The sequence below is a fragment of the Pseudorca crassidens genome, chromosome 12, assembly GCF_039906515.1.
Source record: "Pseudorca crassidens isolate mPseCra1 chromosome 12, mPseCra1.hap1, whole genome shotgun sequence".
Classification (NCBI taxonomy): domain Eukaryota; kingdom Metazoa; phylum Chordata; class Mammalia; order Artiodactyla; family Delphinidae; genus Pseudorca; species Pseudorca crassidens.
In genome coordinates, this window is record NC_090307.1 from 27,553,524 (window position 1) to 27,577,798 (window position 24,275).

The following is a 24,275-nucleotide window of genomic DNA, read 5'->3' on the forward strand; positions in this document are numbered from 1 at the left end:
ATTGTGTCATTGTTTAATGTCCATCCCCCATACGTAAGGACATACAAAGGTTTAAAGGAAAATAACTGAAAATTATATAACCACTCCCCCCAGCTGATTTATCTGTATGATTAACAGGCAAAAGAGACCTTAACGCAAAAATTATCATCAAAACAAAAGGTGTCATTCAAATTATCATTCAAACAAAAGGTGTCTAATCTTGCATGGCCCAAAGATAAACATGATGGGAATCTGTGGAAGTTTTCTTCTGACTACAAGTTTCTCAAGAAAGTAGAAAGCAAGGTCATCAGTTAAGAGTGAGGATGAGTAAGACGGTGGTGAGGCTGATCAGAGGACCAGGTGTGAAACAATAGTGAGAAAGTGAAGAAACTAGGCAAGTACAGTAAATGATTTCCAGACAATAATAAGGGCCCACTCTAAGGGCTATAGCCATGAATGTAAAGTGAAACTGGTATACATGGATGTGACTCCTCCTTTCAAGTTCAGCTGTTAAGTCCAAGTGCAGAGGAGGTAGACACTAGATTTAACCTGAACTGTAGTTTCACCAAGCAACTAGAACAAAGCAAGAAAAAGCAAGTGTGTACAAGAATATGATTTAAATGATCACATTAAGAAGGTATGGGGTAGTGAAAATGTGCTAGGACCAACAGAATGGACATCCCAGTGTAGTAAGGGTATACACTGAACTGGAAAGATAGAAGGTGGTAGTCCAAGAGCACTGTGAATGAAATTGAGATTACAGAAGGGTTGCAGTTACTGGTAACTAACAAGATCTAAAATAGCACTCAAAGTGCTGTCCTTGAATGACTGTCTGCAATGAGGGAAGTGTAGAAATTAAGAGTAACTGATTAGAAATTTACAGCAATTTGATATTGTCATGACAACCAAAGAGCATTTCGATTTCCTAGTATCTGATTTTGACTGTATTTTACCCAAAAAATCCACCAACGATGGATTGTAAATAAAAATATAATGGCCCTTTACAACAGACAGTTCAAGAAACATAGGTTAGAGTATGACTATGGAAATACGTGGCTGAGGTAGAGAAGAGAACAAAACCATTACGGGAACTGAGTGGGCAGTGTCAGAGGAAGCATCTATGCGTATATTGAAATGACCAAGAATTAAGACAAAAGTAATAATGGACAAAATGACACTAAGCAAGGAACAAAAATCATCACAATATAAAGGGGTCAGTGGCAGGACTTCCCTGGTGGCACAGTGGTTAAGACTCCACGCTCCAAATGCAGGGGCCCCAGGTTCAATCCCTGGTCAGGGAACTAGACCCCACATGCATGCCGCAACTAAGAAGTCCACGTGCCCAGCTCACATGCCGCCAACTAATGATCCTGCATGCCACAACAAAGACCTGGCACAGCCAAAATAAATAAATAAAATATATTTTTTAAAAAACAAAAACAAAGCACAGCCACCCCTTGCAAGGTGAAGCAGTGCCCTCAGGGGAAAGCCGAACTGTTATTAGTATCAGAAGATAAAGGGAAAGTTCAGAGAGGAGGTTGAGAATATTGGTGACTTTGCTGATGATAAAACAAAGTGGAAGGAAGCTGAAGACGGAGGGGAAGAAACAGAACAGGGAATGTGCAGTGCTTTCTGGAGAATAGAGTGCAGGAAACGGGGTGACTAAGGAGTCTGGAGCTTCTTGTGATATTCATGAAACAAAAAACTTATGTAAAGCACTCAGATATTTTCTTTTCCATTCTATATAGTTAAAAAATTTGGTGCTGGTCATGACTCAGTAAAATGATTTCACAACTAATAGTTGGCAACCTGAAGCTTGAAAAACACTGTCTAGAGAAACATATGTGTCATAAAAGCACTGTTTGTGATAGACAAAACAAAAACCAAACATCTATTAACAACAGAACGGTAAAATAAATTGTGGTAAATTCCTACAATGAAGGAGCATATATAGCAGTGAAACAAATAAAAGACCACTACAGGGCTTCCCTGGTGGCGCAGTGGTTGAGAGTCCGCCTGCCGATGCAGGGGACACGGGTTCATGCCCCGGTCCGGGAAGATCCCACATGCCGCGGAGCGGCTAGGCCCGTGAGCCATGGCCGCTGAGCCTGCGCGTCCAGAGCCTGTGCTCCGCAACGGGAGAGGCCACAACAGTGAGAGGCCACAACAGTGAGAGGCCCGCGTACCGCAAAAAAAAAAAAAAAAAATGCAGAGATTGTCAAACTGGATAAAAAATATCTAATTCTATGCAGTTTGCAAAAGATGTATCTTAGATTCAAAGATATAATAGGTTGAAAGAAAAGAATGGAAAAAGCTATACTATGCAAAGAGTAAACATAGGAAAGCTAAAACACAACATCATCAGACAAAACTGACTTTAAGAAATGTTGCTAGAGACAAAGAGGGACATTTCATAACGATACAAAGGAAATGACACCAGGAAAATATAAAAATTATAAATGTATACATTACTTATAAATATATATGCACTTAACAAAGGTCCAAAATATATGAAGCAAAAACTGACAGAATAGAAAGAAGATAATTCAACACTAACAGCTGCAGATTTCAATTCCTCATTCTAAATGTATAAAACTAGACAGAAAATCAGCAAAAATATAGAAGTTTTGAACATTATTCACAAACTCAACCCATAAGACACATACTCCACTCCTTGGGTGGTTACTGGCATATACAGCTGGGTACAGGGTAACCCCCCAACTAAGATGTGGTCTATAGGAAGAGTAAAAAGAGAAGTAATCAACTTTGATTGAATTAGATGCTCATAGGAATACCGGTCTCAAAGAAAAAAAAACAGAAATACAAACTTGGACATTATCAACATAAGCAGAGGTGATAGCTGAACATATCAGCTCATCCAGGGAGAAAACAGAGTGAACAGAGAAGAGACTTTAACAGTCTTTTTTAAAAATTGTGAACCAGGGGCTTCCCTGGTGGCGCAGTGGTTAAGAATCCTCCTGCCAAGGCAGGGTACACGGGTTCAAGCCCTGGTCCGGAAAGATCCCACACGCCGCAGAGCAACTAAGCCCATGCGCCACAGCTACTGAGCCTGCGCTCTAGAGCCTGTGAGCCACAGCTACTGAGCCCACGTGCCACAACTACCGAAGCCATTGCGCCTAGAGCCAGTGCTCCGCAACAAGAGAAGCCACTGCAATGAAGAGTAGCTCCCGCTCGCCGCAATTAAAGAAAGCCCGTGTGCAGCAAAGACCCAACGCAGCCAAAACTAAAATAAATAAATAAATTTATAATTAAAAAAAAAACAACTGTGAACCAGCTGCTTTAGTCTATAAACTGGTAAGTAAGAAATTATCTTTGGAAGAAGAAAAACCACAAAGACATCCATAAAACACACCCAGAGAAGAAAGTCTTCCTTCTTGTAGTATATTCTTGGATGTTTAACAACTTCCAGTACGCTTAGAGGTGTGAGAAAGGGCCATGATAAGTGAGATCTTATCTAAGATGAGACCACTATAGGGAACCCTCCTGAGGATTTTGACACAGCTATGTATAAAATCATTAAGCACCTAACATAAGAAAGTCTTGCCGTTCACACTTCTCATTTTAAGCCCTTGAACGACCATCGTTAACCATTCTTTAACACCACTGCATGAAATGACACAAAAATGAATGAATGAATAAACTGACACTGTATTGTCCTTCCTGATGCGGCAAATGCAAACAAGTCATTTGCTGTTACAAGTTTACTTACAGGCACTTTTTCCGTTGAAACCACAAATTGACACAAGCACATCCCACTAAGTGAAACTGCTTCTAGACAAGATTTTGCTCGACAGTCTACAAAATGGGGAACTCCTGCATCTTTATTTCATATCACCACCCTAGAATTGTAAGAAACACAAGCAGGTAATGCCTCAAACATGAGCTAGATGAACCAGTTAACTTACACTGCTTCCTGACATGTACAAGCCATAGCATTAGATAATTCATGAATTCCCACTTTGCTCTCTTGCACAAAACAAACAGCTTTCTATTTAGACAAAAAAGCAACTTTAAAGAGGGTTGTTTAAAGTTTGTCAATGTTTTACTGACAAAATAAGAATTCTTTTCTGCCCGTTTGAGTAGAGGCTATAACATTTTCCCTGTCACAGAAATTTAAGTTTAAAACAAAAAGTCTTACAACTGATCCTGTCTATTCCCTTGCAATGCAGGATTGGTCCAAACAGGTGACCTTCTACTGTTTTATCTAATCTAGCTTCAAGTACCAAGTGATAGGGCTTATACCAACCTCCCTTGAGAGATCACTATGTTCCAAATAGAATTTATAACATGTTTTTTTCCAAGATTTAGTCTACTGCAGCCATTCATTTTATTTAAAATTGATACTAAAAAGCTATCTATATCTGTGACCCAAAACCACCCAACATAAAAAGTCTACAAGAAACACAATAAAGATCAATCTTCATGTGAGTCTGCTCTTAATTTCAATGTTTAAATTTTTTAGTCACTTCTCTTCCCCCCAAAAAAATCTATACTCACAAATTTTCAAAACTAGTACATAGGCATCAGACCACTAAAAAACAAATTTGGGTACTGGGTTCTCTGCTCTTTAATTCAAAGCAGTCACACTCTCCTCTAAGTTTTGGGGGTTTTTGTTTTGTTTTGTTTTGTTTTTGCAGTACGCGGGCCTCTCACTGTTGTGGCCTCTCCCGTTGCGGAGCACAGGCTCCGGACGCGCAGGCTCAGCGGCCATGGCTCACGGGCCCAGCCGCTCTGCGGCATGTGGGATCTTCCCGGACCGCGGCACGAGCCCGTGTCCCCTGCACCGGCAGGCAGACTCCCAACCACTGCGCCACCAGGGAAGCCCTAAAACCATTTTTAAAAGACTAGGACAGACGTTATTTAATTCAGCTAATATGTATTAAGTACCTACTGTGTCAGGCAACATGCTAGCTTTGGGACTACAAAATGAAAAAGTCACGGTACTCAACTCAAGTGTAATAAAAAATAAAGATCTGTTGAAAACCTACTATTCAAATGTTTCAGGGCAATTAAAGACAGTAAGTAGTTCACACAAATGAACTGGCTGAGTACAAGTAGGACAGAATTAGGTAAGTACTACAGGAAAGTATAAAGAACTCTGGACATTCATAAGATCAGAACTAGAAAAAGTGTCTACAAAGAGGATAATAATTTAACTGGGTTGGAAAGATAAGAATGATTTCAATAAATATAAACAAGAGGGTTTCCCTGGTGGTGCAGTGGTTAAGAATCCGCCTGCCAATGCAGGGGACACGGGTTCGAGCCCTGGTCTGGGAAGATCCCGCATGCCATGGAGCAACTAAACCCGTACGCGACAACTACTGAGCCTGTGCTCTAGGGCCCACGAGCCACAACTACTGAAGCCCTCGCGCCTAAGAGCCCATGCTCTGCAATGAGAGAAGCCACCGCAATGAGAAGCCTGCGCACTGCAACAGAGTAGCCCCCACTCACCGCAACTAGATAAAGCCCACGCACAGCAATGAAGACGAAACACAGCCAAAAATAAATAAATAAATTTATTAAAAATATAAAAAATAAAAACAAGAGTAACAGGGCTACTACAAAATCTTAACCTATATTCCATAATGAGAGACATGAGGGAAAAAAATCAAAGGAAACAAGAAAGGTCAAAGGTACTTGACTTAAAACCCAAGAAGGAACTTCAAAGTTTCATTTGAGTTACTTTAAAAGTTGATTACATTTAGATGACAGGTCTATTCTGGCAAAGACAATAATCCTACAGAAACAAAACTGCTGCCAGTTTTCATCAATGTCACTCTAAGCACTAACACAATATGGTAACAGCCATGAGATATGGTAATCCAATGTCTTTCAAATATGAAAATAAAAGTTCATAAAAACACCAGTCGTAAGGTGAGAAAAGGGAAATGCTGTGTCCACTGGCAAACTGATGTTCTCTAACATTGGTTTTCCTTGTTTGTAAAACTTCAGTTCTTGGTAGGATGAAATAAATGACACTTAAAGCACCTAGTACATAACAAGCACAAAGTCAAATTTCAAGAAATAGTGTTTTTTAATATTTTTATTCTCTCTTCTTCCTCTTCACTTCAAGTCCATCACAGAACAAACAAGTCACTTCTCTACAACCAAAGTCATGAGGATTCATTCAGGCTTTCAACACATATTTATTGAGTACCTAGTGTCAGCTACCATGCCAGGCACTGGGAAATATATGGTACATTCCTAATGGAACTTAGAGTCTAAGGGAGAGACAATCAAATAATCACACAAGTGAATAATCACGCAAATATTAAATTTATTTCTGCGGTAAGTCCTGCAGAGAAAAGGTATGTTGGCACCATGAAAGGAGAAAAAGAAGAGGAATGTAACATAGTCTGGGAGATCTAGGACGGCTTCCTGAGGAATAAATAGGAACCCACTGTTTCAAATAGGGAAGGCAGACATAGATTTAAGCTGATTTGTACTTTAAAAAGACCATTCTGGGTTAAGAATCCGCCTGCCAATGCAGGGGACACGGGTTCAAATCCCTGGTCCAGGAAGATCCCACATGCCAAGGAGCAACTAAGCCTGTGCACCACAACTACGGAAGCCCACGTGCTGCAACTACTGAAGCCCGCGCACCTAGAGTCGGTGCTCCGCAACAAGACAAGTCACCACAATGAGAAGCCCGCACACCACAAAGAAGAGTACCCCCCGCTCGCCACAATTAGAGAAAGCCCACAGCAGCAACAAAGACCCAATGCAGCCAAATAAATAAACAAATAAATAAATATAAAAAGACCACTCTGGCTGCACAGTGGAGAATGGATGGAAAAGGAAGGTAAGAGTAAATGTCAGCTGAACAATTCAAAGGCAAGGCTAAAAATTTCAGTAACTCTAGACTGACTGTAGTGGCAACAGAGAGATATGGGTGAATATGAGAGATCATAGAGCAAATACGGGAGGTGAAAAAGGCAGGTATCGGGACTTGCCTGGTGGCACAGTGGTTAAGAATCCGCCTGCTAATGCAGGGGACACGGGTTTGAGCCCTGGTCTGGGAAGATCCCACATGCCGTGGAGCAACTAAGCCCGTGCACCACAACTACTGAGCCTGTGCTCTAGAGCCTGCGAGCCACAGCTACTGAAGCCCACACACCTAGAGCATGCCGCAGAGCAACTAAGAACATGTGCCACAACTACCGAGCCTGCGCGCCACAGCTACTGAAGCCCACACGCCTAGAGCCTGTGCTCCGCAACAAGAGAAGCCACTGCAATGAGAAGCCCGCGCACCGCAACAAAGAGTAGCCCTCACTTGCCACAACTAGAGAAAGCCTGCTCACAGCAATGAAGACCCAATACAATCACAATCAATAAATCAAGACAGGTATCAACGACAAGTTCTTGGTTTCTAGATTCTGCAACTAGACTGATGGAAGAACCAATCACTAAGGGAACATGAAAGACCTGTGTAGTGAATGGAGAGGGGAAAGGGATATCAAAGACTTTAGTATCAGGCATAGGGAGTTTAAAGTTCCTTTGATATGGAGGTTCTTTAAAAAACTAAAAAGAGAGTTACCATATGATCCAGTAATCCCACTCCTGGGCACATATCTGGAGAAAACTAATTCGAAAAGATACATGCACCCCAACGTTCACTGCAGCACTATTTACAATAGCCAAGACATGAAAGAAACCTAAATGTCCATCGACAGATGAATGGATAAAGAAAACATGGTACACACGCACGCGCGCGCGCGCACACACACACACACAATGGAATATTACTCAGCCATAAAAAGAATGAAATAATGCCATTTGCAGCAACATGGACGGACCTAGAGATTATCATACTAAGTGAAGTAAACCAAAGATAAATATCATACGGTATCACTTATATGTGAAATCTGAAAAAAAAAACATACAAATAAACTTATTTACTAAACAGAAATAGAGCCACAGACACAGAAAACAAACTTATGGTTACCAACAGGGAAGGTGAGGGAAGGGATAAATTAGGAGGATGGGATTAACATATACACACTACTATATATAAAGTAGATAACCAACAAGAACCTGCTGTAGAGCACAGGGAACTATACTCAATATTTTGTAATAACACATAAGGGAAAAGAATCTGAAAAAGAATAGATATGTGTGTGTGTGTGTATGTGTGTGTGTGTATACATATATATATATATATATATGTATACACACACACACATATATATAACTGAATCACTGTGCTGTACACCTGAAACTAACAAGACATTGTAAATCAACTATACTTCAATTTTTTTTTAAAGTACCTTTGAGACATGTAAAGAAATGTTGAGGAAGCACTAAGATATTTAATATTTAGATCTAATGCTTGGGAGAGGTACGGATGGATTCTCCTGCCAATAATACTAAAATATCCTTGGCATTCCTAAGAAAACATGAAATAAAATCATGAACTGGAAAATTTCAAATCTTTGAGAATCAGTACCATTTTCTTCTATTTCTCTGCAGCTGACTCTCATCATACTTAAAAGTAATGACAGATGAAAAATAAAGGCAGCAAAGTAGAGGAAAAAAATAATTTAAGAAACCTGAATTCTAATCTTAGGTCTACCATTAACTATATAAATAAGGATGAGTATCTTTTTTCTTTAGTTCCTAATATACAAGCCTTAAAAGAAAAAAAAGATAAGAAGAAGTAGGGAGTAAGGATACAGACTCTAATGGTTATTAAGGGCAACAAACATGTACACATGACAATGTTTACAGAATGCTTTAAAAACTCTAAAGCACTACACAGCTCAGACACCTCTCAATATATATACCCTGTATGGGTGCAGGAAAGCAGAACAGTTGTTTAAGTAGTATTTTAGTACTAATCTTACATTCTTGTAAAAATAACTGCAAATAATTCAGCCTTTGGCATGACTGGATCGATTGTTTGATGGCCAAGGATACAATCTATCTGTGGGGGGTAGGGTGGTGGATGTGTGCATATATGCTCAGTAACTATTAAAATCAAGCACTCTCTACTCTCTAGAAAATCAGCTAAGCATTTAAATGCATAACCCACCCCCAACCCCAACCCTACTCACAGTCAAAAATCCAGTATAATATAGTCAGCCTTCCCTATACTCCTTTCTTCCATATCCTCGGGATCTCCGTATCCTTGGCTCATGTAGTACTGTAATATTTACTACTGGAAAAAAAAATACCCATAAGTGGACCCACACAGTCCAAACTCATGTTGTTCAAGGATCAACTGTACTATTAACCCATTTTTAAGACAGGTACAAAGTTAGGCAATTTGCACAAACTCACAGAGCCAATACTGGAGTCAGAATTTTAACTAAAGCAACTCCAGAGTCCAAGTTCTTCCCTACTCATCACTCCAAAGTATAACCCACTTAGCACCATACCTTAAAATAATGTGTTCAATAAATATTTACTATTGGTGATAGTAATAATCAAAAAAAAAGTATGCTTCTGCTATAATTCTACTTTTAACACTGATTTTCAGCCAAAAATGCTTAAGAATATACTGCCAAAAACTGGAAGCAACCAAGAAGACATCCTTTAGTACGGGGGTCCCCAACCCCCAGTACTGGTCCGTGGCCTGTTAGGAACTGGGCCACACAGCAGGCGGTGAGCGGCAGGTGGGCGAGCAAAGCTTCATCTGCCGCTCCCCATCGCTCACATTACTGAACCATCTCCCCCCAAACCCATCAGTGGAAAAACTGTCTTCCACCAACCAGTCCCTGGTGCCAAAAAGGCTGGAGACGGCTGCTTTAGTAGGTGAATGAATAAATTGTTACATCGGGACAATGGAATATTATTCAGCACTAAAAATAAATGACCTCTCAAGCCATGAAAAGACACTGGAGAAACTTAAATGCATATTACTAAGTGAAAGAAGCCCATCTGTATGGGCCCAACTGTATGACATTCTGGAAAGGGCAAAACTATGGAGAGATAGTAAAACCACCAGTGGTTGCCAGGGATTTGCGGTAGGGAGAGATGGATAGGCAGAGCACAGAAGATTTTCAGGGCAGTGAAACTGTAATTGTGGAAACATGTCATTATAAATTTATCCAAATCCATAAACCACCAAGAGTGACCCCTAAAGTCAACTATGGACTCTGGGTGATAACGTGTTAATGTAGGTTCCTCAGTTGTAACAAATGTACCACTGGGGGGGCCGGGGGCGGGGGAAGACCGTTGATAATAGAGGAGACTATGCATGTATGGGGCAAGGAGTACATGGGAAATCTCTGAATTTACATTCAATTTTGCTGTGAACCTAAAACTGCTCTTAAAAAATTAAGTCAATTAAAATAAATAACTGAATAGTCTGTTAAAAAAAAAAAATCAGAAGTTGCCAGAGGGTGGTGGAGAAGAGGGAGGAATTAACAAGATGAGATCTTCAGGGAAGTGAAACTATTGTTAGATACTATAATGATGGATAGGCATTGGTCAAAACCCACAGAACTGTTATTTCACGCTATTCAACAGAGTATCTCTTTTTCAACACAAAGAGTGACCCCTAATATAAACTTGAACTTTAACAATGTATCAATATTAGCTCATCAATTGTAACAAATGTACCAAACTAATGCAAGATGTTAATAACAGGAGAAACTGGGGAGGAGGGTTAAAGTAACTCTCTGTACTTTGTTAAATTTTTCTGCAAACCTAAAACTGATCTAAAAAATAAAGTCTATTAGGTTTTTTTTAATGCTGAGGAAACTTGTTGGCTTGGAGCTGCTAGGGGGGCCAACTCTGTCCTCATGAGAGGAAAGCCTGGCTGGAAATTAAGCCCACAAGTAAAAGCAATAAAGAGCCAGTATACAAGAAAGAAAAATAGTGCTCAGATTATATCAAATGAACTCCTAGATTCAGCTAGGCCAGATGCACACTGGAGTTACCACAGTTAAATTAACCTATTAAATCTCATTTTTGCTTTTTAAAAAATGCGTATGATCACACACACATGTTTTAGTCATCTCCTGAATAAACAGCTTCACAGGAACTAGGGTCACAACATATAGAAAACCCTGTAGTTGGCGGCTCTCCTTGTAGACTTCATGGAAAAGGTAACATGAGCGCAATCTGCATTACCCTGGCCTTTACTTCTCAGCATCAGAAAACCAGTGCCTCCAAGTGGCACTACGGGTGCTGCTGGTCAATTTTAGCCACAGCATAAAATATTCAACCATGAATTAGCCAAGACCTCAATGTTTTCAAAAAGTTTCAAGGATTATTTTAAAAAGATAGAGTCAATTCCATTTTAAAAACCCACTAAAAGAATGTTTCTTTCAGTCACTAACAATTTTTAAAAAGAAATTGATAAATGTTTTATTGCTTATTTGTAGGCCTTTATAAAACCCGTAATTTAAAAAGATACACAGAATAAAGTGGTCTACCCACACTGACAACGTATCTAAACAATTCTATTTAGGTTTTCAGAGCATTTTAATTATTTTTATTAATTATTGCTCATAGTTAACCTGGAATGTATAATCCTCATTTCTAAGAAAAGAATATGTAGGTCAATGGCCAAGTTATATTTAGATATATTTAGACAGATATATTTAGAACTGTTTCCAAATTTCCAACCTGCTTCTTAACCTAAGACTAGATCATGCTACACAAGTAGCCTCCTGTAACCAAAATAAAAGTTCTGAACACATAGATCTTTACAAAAGATAAAGTAGGTTATATATTTAAAAGATAAGGTTTTAATACAGATTCCTTTAAAACAGTTTCTGTAATATATTTGAAGTTTCTGTAATATATTTGAAGTCTGATTTTAAAATTCATTTTTTGTTGCTAAATCATTTACAGATAACCTGTTCCTGGGCAGCCAGAAAGGCCACCCATCACACACACACATTCGTGGGGAACCTGGTGCTAAGATTTGGTTTTGCCCACAAATATACAAGAATATATCTCCTGTGTAAATCAAGGCACATCTACATTTTACCCCGGAGAGGGTAAACAAGACTGCTCCTTGCTTAGACCCACAGTTTCTTTATATATATTTCCTTACAATTAGAATAAAATTTGAATTTTTTTTTTTTTGAGGCTTACAAGGTATGTCTTGCTCAATCCTCATTTCAGCATCATTTTGTCTCTTTAGGCTCCAAAATCTTCAATTTTTCTGATTCAGGGTATTTTGCACTTGCTGTTCACACTGCCAGGAAAGCACTCCCCTAGCTCTTTTTCAGGCTGGCTCTCATATTTCAGGCATCAATTCAAATTTACATTACAAAGGCCTTCCCTGAATGCATTAAATGCATCCTCTCACCCATACCCCATTATTCTCTTTTTTTAAAGTGTCTAAAATTATCTTGCTTATTTATGTGTCTAGGTTATTGCCTATCTGCTTCATAGAATGTAAGACACAAGAGGGCAAGGATTTTGTCTCCTTGATTACTATACCAGCACCACTAGAAAAATACCCAACACATAGGAGACACTTAATATTTCTTGAACATATACTTTTTTTTTTCTGGGCTGCGCCACACAGCATGCAGGATCTTAGTTCCCTAACCAGGGATCAAACCTGTGCCCCGTGGAGTGGACGCGCAGTCTTAAGCACTGGACCACCAGTGCAGTCCCGTTCTTGAACATATACTTACAGTCAGAATTTATTAAGCAAAAGACATTTTGCTAGGCCCTGTGGATAAGGCCCATATCACTTAAAAATTAAATGTTTTACTAAAATAGAATCTTAAGGACATCTTGATTTTTTTTTTAAGTGGACATTTTAAAATCTCACATATTTGTTAATAACGTCCAAACCATTAAAAAATTTTAAGTACAAACTCTGCTACAGTGCAGTTACTTCAGCACTGACTTTAACTACAAACGCATCATTAGCATAGCATGAGTCCTTTCAGATATGCATAATAATGATACAAGGCTTTAGAAATGATTTACTTATTTTTTCAAAACAGCAGCTACCAGATATGCAAATGCATGCCATATCTTTGCTTAGATCTATGGCTCAATTAGTACAAGCTAGTAATATTTAAATAACCAATACCAGGAATTCCCCGGCAGTCCAGTGGTTAGGACTCTGAGGAACTTCCACTGCAGGGAGCACGAGTTCCATCCCTGGTCAGGGAACTGGGATCCCACATGCCCTGCGGCATAGCCAAAAAATAAAAAACCCAAGTCACTTCATAATTTGGCTTCGCCCACAAATACACATCTTTTGTGTAAATCAAGGTATATCTACATTTTACACTCAAGAAGGTACACAAGACTGCTCCTTTGATAGTTCTCCCTAAAAACAAAACATCCTTTGTTTTAATTCATCTTATAGAAACCACACAACCACCATTTCTTCAGTATCTTTATATTTGAAAAAAATGGTACAGTTTTCCATACGCATTGACTTAACGTTATGCCCAATGATGTGAAATGGTTAATCAATGAAAGTAAAAACTATGCCATGTAAGGAGGGAAAAGAGGAATTATTAAGCAAAGGAGCTGCAGTTTAAATAGCCTCACAGCAATCTAAACGAATTTTTTATTTATTTATTTTTAAAATTTACTTATTTTCTATTTACTTTTGGCTGCGTTGCGTCTTCATTGCTGAGCGCTGGCTTTCTCTCGTTGCAGGGGGGGGGGCTACTCTTCGTTGCGGTGCACAGGCTACTCATTGCGGTGGCTTCCCTTGTTGCGGAGCACCGGCTTTAGGCACGCGGGCTTCAGTAGTTGTGGGGCACGGGCTTAGCTGCTCCACAGTATGTGGGATCTTCCCGGACCAGGGATCGAACCCGTGTCCCCTGCATTGGCAGGCGGATTCTTAACCACTGCGTCACCAGGGAAGTCCCTACTTTTATTTTTTAATTTTTATTTGGCCACACCACACAGCTTGCGGGACCTTAGGTCCCCTACCAGGGACTGAACCCAGGGTCACAGCAGTGAAATCACCAAGTCCTAACCACTGAATCGCCAGGGAAGTCCCTAAACAAGTTTTCTTTTTTTTTTTTTAATAGGCTTAGCTTCAAAATCTAAAAATTGTTAGCTGCCTTACAGTTCAAATATTCAACTATGCATGTTTATTACTGAACTTATGATTCAAAAATAATGCACTCTCCCAGCAGTAAAAATCAAATCAATTGGACTGTTTCTATACTTTTGTTAAAATATTTACTTCTTACATGGATGAGACTTAAAAAAAAAAGTCATGAGACCACCAATAAGAATGTAGCTAACTCTAAGATAACAGAAGTTTCTGCTTTCGTGACAGTTATGATATGAAATAGATTATAGCTTGCGTCTACTGCTAACTCATTTTTTTAAGCAGTAGTAACTTCCCTAATATGTAATTGGGACCAAGGTTTAAAAAAAAAAATCCATGACAATCAGTCACGGGTTTTTAAAACCACTCTCTTAGGTTTTTGTCAAAATTTGCCTACTCTACACCCAGAAACTTAAAAAAAGGCCTAAAGAGTTCTGAAGTTTTGCTTGGTTTTGTTTTTCAAATATAAACAAGAACAGGAGACCAGGACCAGAGACAAATTGCAACCCGTGAAGATAAAACTAGAATGAAGCAGGGCTTTCAAAAAGTATTGTGTGCCTACTTCCTGCTGGTGTGGGCAACTGTCACAGAAAGATTATAATAAGATTCTACAGTGTTAGACAAGTTCAATATCAAAATAGATATTGTGACAATCTAATTCTAATGGTGGGAGAGAATCACAAAGCAGTAATCATCAAAAAAATTAGCACCTAACAATTATTACCTGAATTTTCTACTTGTGGCACACAAACACACTGCTGTAAGAGGGTGATTTTTAAAGCAAACCACACACACACACACAAAGGACTGAGAACATTTAACCCCAAGAAATTAAGAGCTAACCTTATACATGAGGGAGAAGGGAAATAACACACCATGAGGAAAGCAATTTAAAAGATACAACTGGGGCTTCTCTGGTGGCGCAGTGGTTGAGAGTTCGCCTGCCGATGCAGGGGACACGGGTTCGTGCCCCGGTCTGGGAGGATCCCACATGCCGCGGAATGGCTGGGCCCGTGAGCCATGGCCGCTGAGCCTGCGCATCCCGGAGCCTGTGCACCGCAACGGGAGAAGCCACAACAGTGAGAGGCCCGCGTACCGAGAAAGAAAAAAAAAAAAAAAAAAAGGGCTTCCCTGGTGGCGCAATGGTTGAGAGTCCGCCTGCCGATGCAGGGGACACCGGTTCGTGCCCCGGTCCGGGAAGATCCCATATGCCATGGAGCGGCTGGGCCCGTGAGCCATGGCCGCTGAGCCTGCGCGTTCGGAGCCTGTGCTCCGCAACAGGAGAGGCCACAACAGTGAGAGACCCACGTAACGCAAAAAAAAAACCCAAAAAACAACAACAAAAAAAGATACAACTTATTGGTATAAATGTTTTACTCACCCTCCTCAGCCCCATTATATCACAATCTTCTTTGAAAACAGAGATTATGTTAATCATCTTCGGTTCGCTCACAGTTCCTAACACATAATATTTAACAAATATTGGTTGATGAATCGAATCATTTCTAAATATCACCAAGACCACTAATAAAATACATACCTTGTTTGCTTTATAGTACTAGTGACTTGTATATAAAAATATATTCTATTACAGAGACTTCTCTGGTGGTCCAATGGTTAAGACTCCGTGCTTCCACTGCAGGGGGCATGGGTTCGATCCCTGGTCAGGGAACTAAAGATCCTGCATGCTACATGGCAGCCAATAAATAAATTAATTAATTAAAATAGGGAAGTTTAAAATATATATATATTCCATTACATAGAATCAGAATGATTTCTGATAGAGTAACTCCCCTTTTATCTTTCCAGATAAAAACATAAGACAAGGGCTTCCCTGGTGGCACAGTGGGTGAGAATTCGCCTGTCAATGCAGGGGACATGGGTTCGAGCCCTGGTCCGGGAAGATCCCGCATGCCACGAAGTAACTAAGCCCATGCGTCACAACTACTGAGCCTGTACTCTAGAGCCCGCGAGCCGCAACTACTGAGCCCACGTGCTGCAACTACTGAAGCCCGCATGCCTAGAGCCCGTGCTCCACAGCAAGAGAAGCCACCACAATGAGAACCTGCACACTGCAACAAATAGCCCCCGCTTGCCACAATTAGAGAAAGCCTGTACACAGCAACGAAGACTCAACACAGCCAAAAATAAATAAATAAATAAATTTATTTTTTTAAAAAAAACATAAGACAAAACAGACACAACTGCTAACAGCCTAGTAAAGCTGCCTCCTTACATTGAGAACACTATATAAAGTGATTGTATATTCATAAAGATGCAAAACCAGAAACTATCTTAAGCCACATAACACAAATAATGTAAAAAGCAGTATCGTATCAAAAATCAAAATGAAGCCCCCTCTCCCCAGATATTCAGTTTTAGGAAGAGATTCTATGCATCTTTAACAGTGATGCTCTCAAACTGTTTGAAATAGAAAAATTAACCTCTTTTCTAATTTGTATACATAAATACTAAGATACTTTAACGACAACAGTATTCTTATCTTAAATAAGCACCATCTCAAAACAAATTCTGCTTTCGAAGGTCTTCTTTCAATTATTTGTCAGGATTCAGGGTAAGTTTTTCCACTGAGAAGTTGTAGCATGGATAATGTGGACAGTACAGGAATCAAAAATTGAAACTGAAATAAAAACATCTACAGGGCTTCTCTGGTGGCGCAGTGGTTAAGAATCCGCCTGCCAATGCAGGGGACACGGGTTCAAGCCCTGGTCCGGGAAGATCCCACATGCCACAGAGTAACTAAGCCCGTGCAGAGCAACTAAGTCCGTGGGCCACAATTACCGAGCCCGCGGGCCTAGAGCCTGTGTCCCCAGCAAGAGAAGCCACAGCAATGAGAAGCCCACGCACCCCAATGAAGAGTAGCTCCCGCTCGCCGCAACTAGAGAAAGCCTGCGCGCATCAACGAAGACCCAACGCAGCCATAAATAAATAAATAAATTTTTTAAAAAAAGAAAGAAATTGGAGTGCAAAAGGTTTGGAGTACAGAAAGGGAACACTAAAACTTAATGCAGATGAATAGATGTGGCCTACCTGGAACTGAAATATAAATTGCAAGACTGCAACCACAGGAAGAGAGCAGCTTTGCTTGCTTGCCAGCCAACCTTGTCTCCACTGATATAAGCGCTATAAATAGGCCACGAGTGATAATGGCTGCTCAAATCACTTCATATTGCGGATACTACTACTGACGAGTATCTGGCCTAGCACCAGGGCTGTGAATAAACTAGCATCAAGTAAGAAGCCAAGGAAGTTACCAAATGCAAAGAATGCACCGTTGCTAATGAGAGACTCAAAAGCACCATCAGCGTAAATCAAGAATAATTTAAAATACAGGTTTCTAGATTTCCCTCTGGCCGTTTTCTATCTCCCTCAGAAGACAGTACAAATAAAGAGGGGTCACCACATGCTGGGATCTGAGGTCCCCAAAATAAATACTGCCAAAATCCTATCTACTATACATGCCCTCAGGCTCAGAGCAAATTGTTTAGTGGATCGCAGTGGACATAAATAATGGGAAACCCTTGATGATATAATGCTGATTTAAGACTAAACTATGCTTCTATGCTAGGTCAAAACTAAGGCAGACAAGATACTGCTTAAAATTCTAACCACACGAGGTTTTTGTTCTTAGTACAGAAAGGAAAACAGTCCTGTTTTCCTAGAGTTTTAGTCCATACCCAACTTCCCTATCCCCAACAATACCTTTCTCTAATTATAAGGCACCTAACAAAATGCTGACTCTGAACATCACAGAAGTTAATTTTTTTAAGCCAGACAACTCAGTAAAAAATAACTTCTACTGATCCCTTTCGTCAGTATCTGGTTTCCCTAATGTTAACCATGTCGATGAAAACTTGAATTTCTAGATTACCTAAACACAATCCTAGTTTATCCACATTCTTGGGAATGGCTGCTATAATAAGTTCTAACATTTAATTTTGTTGCTCTTTGGACAACAATCAGAACTAATTTACTAATACATGGACTTGTATTCCAGGCATAGGAAAAAGTTATTTTGTACATGAACTGGCAGTACAAAAATGAACATTCAAGTCTCCAATCATTTTCTTTTAATCTTAGAGACCCATTTAAGAAAAAAATGCTATTTTCCAATACCTAATTTTAAATTATTTTATAAAGAAATAAACTAACTCCATACTCTAGTTATTTTGTACAGTACTTTTTGTCCTACAGCCTACTTTTCTTCTCCACATTTCAGAGCCGGAAAGAAACTTAGAAATCATCTGGTTCCCTAGATTTGAGTTCCTTGAGCAGAAATTTCTTTTATCTTTGTACCCATCTCCACCTGGGCACCTGAGTGCTCAGTAAATGGGTTTTTAATTTAACCAGGTATAACTGCCCCCACATACAAATTAAGTTCTTCGAATAAATTTCTTTTTTCTTTTTTCTTTTTTTTTTTGCGGTACGCAGGCCTCTCACTGTTGTGGCCTCTCCCGCTGCGGAGCACAGGCTCCAGACGCGCAGGCCCAGTGGCCATGGCTCACGGGCCCAGCCACTCCGCGGCACGTGGGATCTTCCTGGACCAGCCTGCATCGGTAGGCAGACTCCCAACCACTGCGCCACCAGGGAAGCCCCAATTTCTACTTTTGATTAATCTTAACCAGAAAATACTCATTCAGGTAGTTTTTAAATTAAAGTCAAATTAGTAACTTAGGACTTACACCATCTATTGGCTATTTTAAGTGACAGAATCTGAGCAAAGAGGTATGAGGTATCTATCTGGAATAAAGACATAAAAGAGAATAGAAACAAAACTTAAAACAAACACTGTAACATAGAAAACAGACTTGTGGTTGCCAGGGCAAGGTGGGAGGAGGGGATGGAGTGAGTTTGGGGTTATCAGATGCCCGCTAGTATTATGTGGAATGGATGGACAATGGGGTCCTGCTGTACAGCACAGGGAACTACATTCAATAACCTGTGATAAGCCACAGTGGAAAAGAACGTAAAAAAGAATGTATATATATGTACAGCTGAATCACTTTGCTGTACAGCAGACATTAACACAACATTGTAAATCAACTATACTTCAATAAAAAACACTCACTGTAAATTAACGCCACAAATTTTAAATAAGACAACCACCAAACCTGAGTCATACTGGTCACTTCACAGTATTTTTAAATCACAGTTACTATTATTGGTTTCTACTAATATGTTATGATAAATATGTACAATATATATAATACACATTTTCTCTCCTGGCAGTTTAGGAATATAAGAGAGTAAAACAAGCAAGATAATTTTAGTTTCACCCTGCTCCTTCCTTTCATCACAGGGCCGGTAGGCTATGTGTGAAAACTGACTGAACATCAGTCCCACTTCTGCTAAGAGAAGATGTCCACACAGAAGCAGAAAACATATACTTCCCTAAGTTCAATCATTAGTTCTGAAAGAGTAAGGTAAGTTAGTTTCAATTAAAGATAAAGGCTCGGACTTCCCTAATGGTTCAATGGGTAAGACTCCGAGCTTTCAATGCAGGGGACCCAGGTTTGATCCCTGGTCAAGGAACTAGATCCCACATGCATGCCGCAACTAAGAGTTCACATGCTGCAACTAAGAAGTCTGCGTGCCGCAACTAAGACCCAGAGCAGCCTAAATAAATAAATATTTAAAGAAAAATAAATAAAGATAAAGGCTAAAATAGGATTGAGAAAAGTTTCATGACACCAATCAAATTTAAACTTAAGACTGGAATTTGACAACTTAAGAAAAATAACTATCAAATTACTTTAGTCTGGCTGTCAAGAATCAACCCATAATAAAGAAATAATACCAACAAAACTTCTACTCAGTGAACTTAAGGATACAGAAAAATCTTTCAATGAATGTCTACCTCATCCTTCATATTCCCCTTAAAGAAAAAAATTAATAACCCACTAGCAGACTAAGGTACTTTTATAATCCTGGCCCTACCTTCCTCTACCCCACAGAGTTTACATCTATCCCTCTGTAAACTCAAGGCACTGGCCACACCATCCAAGATCACTGATACTCACAACTTTGCTTAGGCTGTTCCCTAGCCTGGAATGCCCACGTGTAAATCCATCTCAAACTCCAGGTTTAAATGTGTAAGTTCCTTCAACCAAGATATGCTTCAGGAGGTGAATAAATAAATAAACAGTGGTAGATCCGGACAATGGAATATTATTCGACACTATAAAGAAATGATCTACCAGGCCATGAAAAAACACAGAAGCAGCTCAGATATGCATTACTAAGTGAAAGAAGCCAATCTGAAAAGGCTACATACTGTATAATTCCAACTATATGACGTCACAGAAAAGGCAAAACAGTGGCAACAATGAAAAGATCAGTGGTTGCCAGGGGCTGTTGGGGGTAGGGTGGGGTGGAGGAGCGAAGGACAGGCAGAGCATTTTTAGGGCAGTGAAAATACTCTGTATGATGCCATAACGATGGATACATGTCATTACACATTTATCCAAACCTACAGAATGTCCAACACAAAGCATAAACAGTAATGTAAACTTAAAATTACAAAAAAAGTGTAAGTTTCTTTAGCATCAAGACCTGACAGTCATATTCACCACTAGAGCACCAGCAACTAGAGCACTACTGGCACACAGTAAGCAATCAATAAATTAGTGTTGTGAGAATAAAGAAGTTCCACCTGAATGTTTTGTTCTGTTTCCTCAATAGCTCTTCCCCTCTTCTATAGTCTCATAGCTTTTTACCCAGTTATCAATACATCTATTTCATTTTTACTTCTCAATTACACAAGAAACTTTATTTGGCCCTAAACTCTTTTCTAAAATAATACAGAATACCGAAATCAGTTGTGGTTCAAAAGAAAACACATTAATAGTACAACATTTTCCACCTTTTACAGATTTTCTTAAGTATTGTCAATTCAGTAGACAAGAATATACACTGTTTTCATGTTGCTAGTTACCTGGAGGAAAATTAAGATGATTTACCGAAGTTATAAACATACGGTCTCGGTCTCTACTGTGTGTGTGTGACACACACACACACACACACCAGTTCCAAGCTTTAAAAAGAAAAAACAAAAACATTCTAATCGCCCATATATCAGCTTTATTCATGCACACATTAAAATAAAACCATAAGACTGAAGATCCTGGCAAAACAATCCCTTGAATGAGTAACTACACCACCTCCCAGAAATTACTAGTCATACACTAAGGACACTTAAGGTACCAATGTCATATATGAAACAGAAATCTTTGAAGGACAAACATTAAGCACTCAGTTCTCTCAGAACTGCATTAAATTAGAATCTAAAGCTAAACCTATCTTTCATCATGAAGACTATAAAACAAAAAGCATTTATGACACTTTCATAAATGCAATTAAGAGTAATATAAACTGAATTAGTGAGTAATGTAACAACTACACTGTGAACTTAATATGAAGCTAACAGTAGGGAAAGTTTCCAGTTTAGTCCATCTCATTTTTCACAAAATGATTCAGAAAAAAAAATTTTCCATTAGAAAATCATATTTAGCTGATACCTCAAGTATAATTACCTTGAAGTTTCTCCCTTCCTTTCATATTTTATCACCTATTTGGAAACTTTGTTAACATTATGAAAAAGATATAGTTTGAAGTTTTAAGATTACTGAAAAGCACTCTGAAAGAATCTGATTTAGAAATATCTAAAAATATTTTTATTTCTCATTTTATGGAACTGCATGAAATTTCATTAAGGTTCTTCATAAAGCAGCATACAGGTCATCACAGTAAATATCATCTTAGTTTCCTGATTTCAAACTTAATTCATAATTTTATTTATTCAGCATCTACTATGCATAAAGCACTCAATTAGGCATTTTATTAGCCAGATTATTTGGCCAAAATATTACACTTCCTACTAAAAAAGATCAGCATTGTGACTCCTCAGGACATCAGGTAATAATTGTAGGCCTCTAAAAATGCTTGTTAAATCAAAAGGCAATGCTCTTACTGAAGGAATCTTGATTGCTAGGATCAGCAACACCGCATTATAAAGTTAATAGCCTCCATCCTTAAACTATCCCAGGAGAAGAAAAGGAGTAATTCAAACTGTTAACTTGTGCCCAAAGACACTACACAATAACAGCCTAAGCAAAACTGCCAGATGTATTTGTAATTAAAAGGTCCAACCTTGACAAAGCATCATCAGTGGGTTTTTCATCCTATTGGGTGGAAGGATTCAGAAAGCAGAAGCTCAGGCGAGAAACGAAAAGCACATCCAGCACAAACTGTTCAAGCGGTTCAATCTGGAACAAGTACAGACGTTCATTCCTTCAACCTGTGAGCATCTATTCTGTGACAGCGGAGAGGACGATTTAAAAGGGAGAATGAATGACGTGAAGTTCTGTTGGGGGTTGCTGCCCCAACAATACACTGAGATCGGTGCTACAATTAATAAAGTACAAAGTACGAAGTACTACTGCGGAAAAGAGGAGAATTCTCTCTGAAAAGAGTCAGAGAAGACGATGATCTTTAAGCTGAGGCTCGTCAGTTTACATCCTCGCCAGGTTTCTAAATAAAGTTGACAAACTGGCCAGAAGAGATCAATTTTGGAGACTGACACATCCCTCCCATTGACTGGAGGCCGAAGGTAGTGGAAGCACTGCCGAAACGCAGGCGGCGCCACGCCGGAGAAAGCCTTCCTCCCTTCTCCTAGGCCTCGGCAGCCGCGGTGCTGGGGCGGCCGCCCGGGCTCTCGAGAGTCGGGGCAGGTGTCGGCGCCAGATCCCGGCTCGCGGGGCCAGCACAGCTGGCAAAGCCGCCGCCGCCGCCGCCGCCGCTCCCCCAGCGACCTGGGGCCCCAGAAAGTTGCGTGAAGACAACTCCAGTGCGGCGAAGCCGCTCCCCCGCGCGGCCCACGGGCTGCGGCACCTCCAGCCTCCTCTCCGCCGCCTGGTAAAGGAACCCGCCGGGCCAGGGAAGAGGAGGGGGGCTCGGCCCGCCAACTCGGCCGGGCCCGGAGGGCGCGAGGGTTACCAGCGAGCGAGCAAGCCAAGGGTCGGGCTGTTCTGCCCCTCTCGCTGGCCCCCACCCGGGCCGCGCCTCCCGCCACGCCCGGGCTCCAACACCCGGCGTCCGACAGCCCTGCCCGTCACGACCCGGACGCCCAGACGCCGCAGAGCCTCGCCCACGGCCCGCGGCCCGCACCCCTCCGACTCAACCCGACCCTTCCCGGGAAGCAACCCGGGTCCCGCGGCTCGACCGGTAGCCGGCCGCGGCCCTGCGCCCCTTCCTACCTCACCTGCGCTCCGCGGCGGCCCCGCACCTCCTCGCTCGCTCCGCGCGCCCCGTCGGGGCACACACCGACCCCCTCCGGGCCAGGTCTCTCCGGGCCGCGGCGACTCTGAACGTCACGGCCACCGCCGCCTTCTCTTCCTCTGCACAAGCCCCGGCGGCGAGCAGGGCGTCGCGGTCAGAGCCCCACCGGGGCCAAAGCGAATCTCGCCGCCTCCGCAGCCTCCACCGCCAAGTCCCTTCACTCGTCCGAGCCGCCCGGAGAAAATGTCACCAGAGGCCGTTCCGCTCGGCGCCTCACTTCCGCCCGGAACCACAGAGCCTGAGCCGGTCGGCTAGAGGGGCCGCTGCGGCTGGGACCTCTAGGCACTCGAACGGGAGGCCCAGAGAAAGCCAGACAGCGCCATCTGGCTGGGCTGACCCGCGCTCCTACAGCTGCAGAGCGCCCGGCGTGGGAGCACAGGCTTCCTGGGCTTCTTTCCCGCTCTCCCTTCATCTGCTCAGTCAGCTCCCTTCCAGAAATTTCCCAAAGGGTCGGAAAGCCAGTCAATACAAGCCACGGACAATGCCCTAAGAAAAGGACGTCGCTCCATTTTCCGTTCGCTGCTCAGTACTCACCCCTCCTGAAGCCTTCCCGAATGAAACTTGTGGTGTCACTCCAGGAGGGACTGCGCTCCGTTCTCTCCCCACCTTTTCGCGGATGCCGACAGCTCGGCTCGGCGAGATTTGGCTGTGCTCCTCTCATGCAGTGGCATCAACATCCCGTTCAAGTTTCTGGATGAACCTTGCACGCCTCGCAGACCGATCGCCACCTGCTGGTGAGTCAGGGTCCCGCAGGGAGACCCCGCTCCGCCCCTACGCGCGATGCAGACGCCCCAAATTCCACCTCTGCGGTCACTCCTGATTTGCACCAGCGAGCCCTGAGTTTTCGACGCCCTTCGTTGAGGTCTGAGATCGTGAAGGAAACGTGCTGGACGCTTACCCGGAAGAAAGGTAAGGTGGGCTTAAG

At 41.3% G+C, this 24,275-nt stretch overlaps 1 protein-coding gene across 5 annotated transcripts in view; it reads right to left on the reverse strand.

Moving 5' to 3' along the window:
• The window catches only part of ARK2N (arkadia (RNF111) N-terminal like PKA signaling regulator 2N), a 75,810-nt gene extending 51,766 nt beyond the window's left edge, over window positions 1-24,044 (reverse strand). Inside the window, exons 1-2 of one of the 5 annotated variants that reach the window (XM_067699205.1) lie at window positions 23,274-23,579; window positions 22,163-22,278 (exon numbers count right to left, since the gene is read on the reverse strand). The gene's annotated coding sequence lies outside the window, so the exon portion shown is untranslated. Of the gene's footprint in view, window positions 1-22,162; window positions 22,279-23,268; window positions 23,580-23,884 lie in introns of those variants that run through there. The other 4 variants (XM_067699203.1, XM_067699202.1, XM_067699204.1 and 1 more) reach the window with 4 other exon arrangements.
• Window positions 24,045-24,275: the final 231 nt, after the last annotated feature.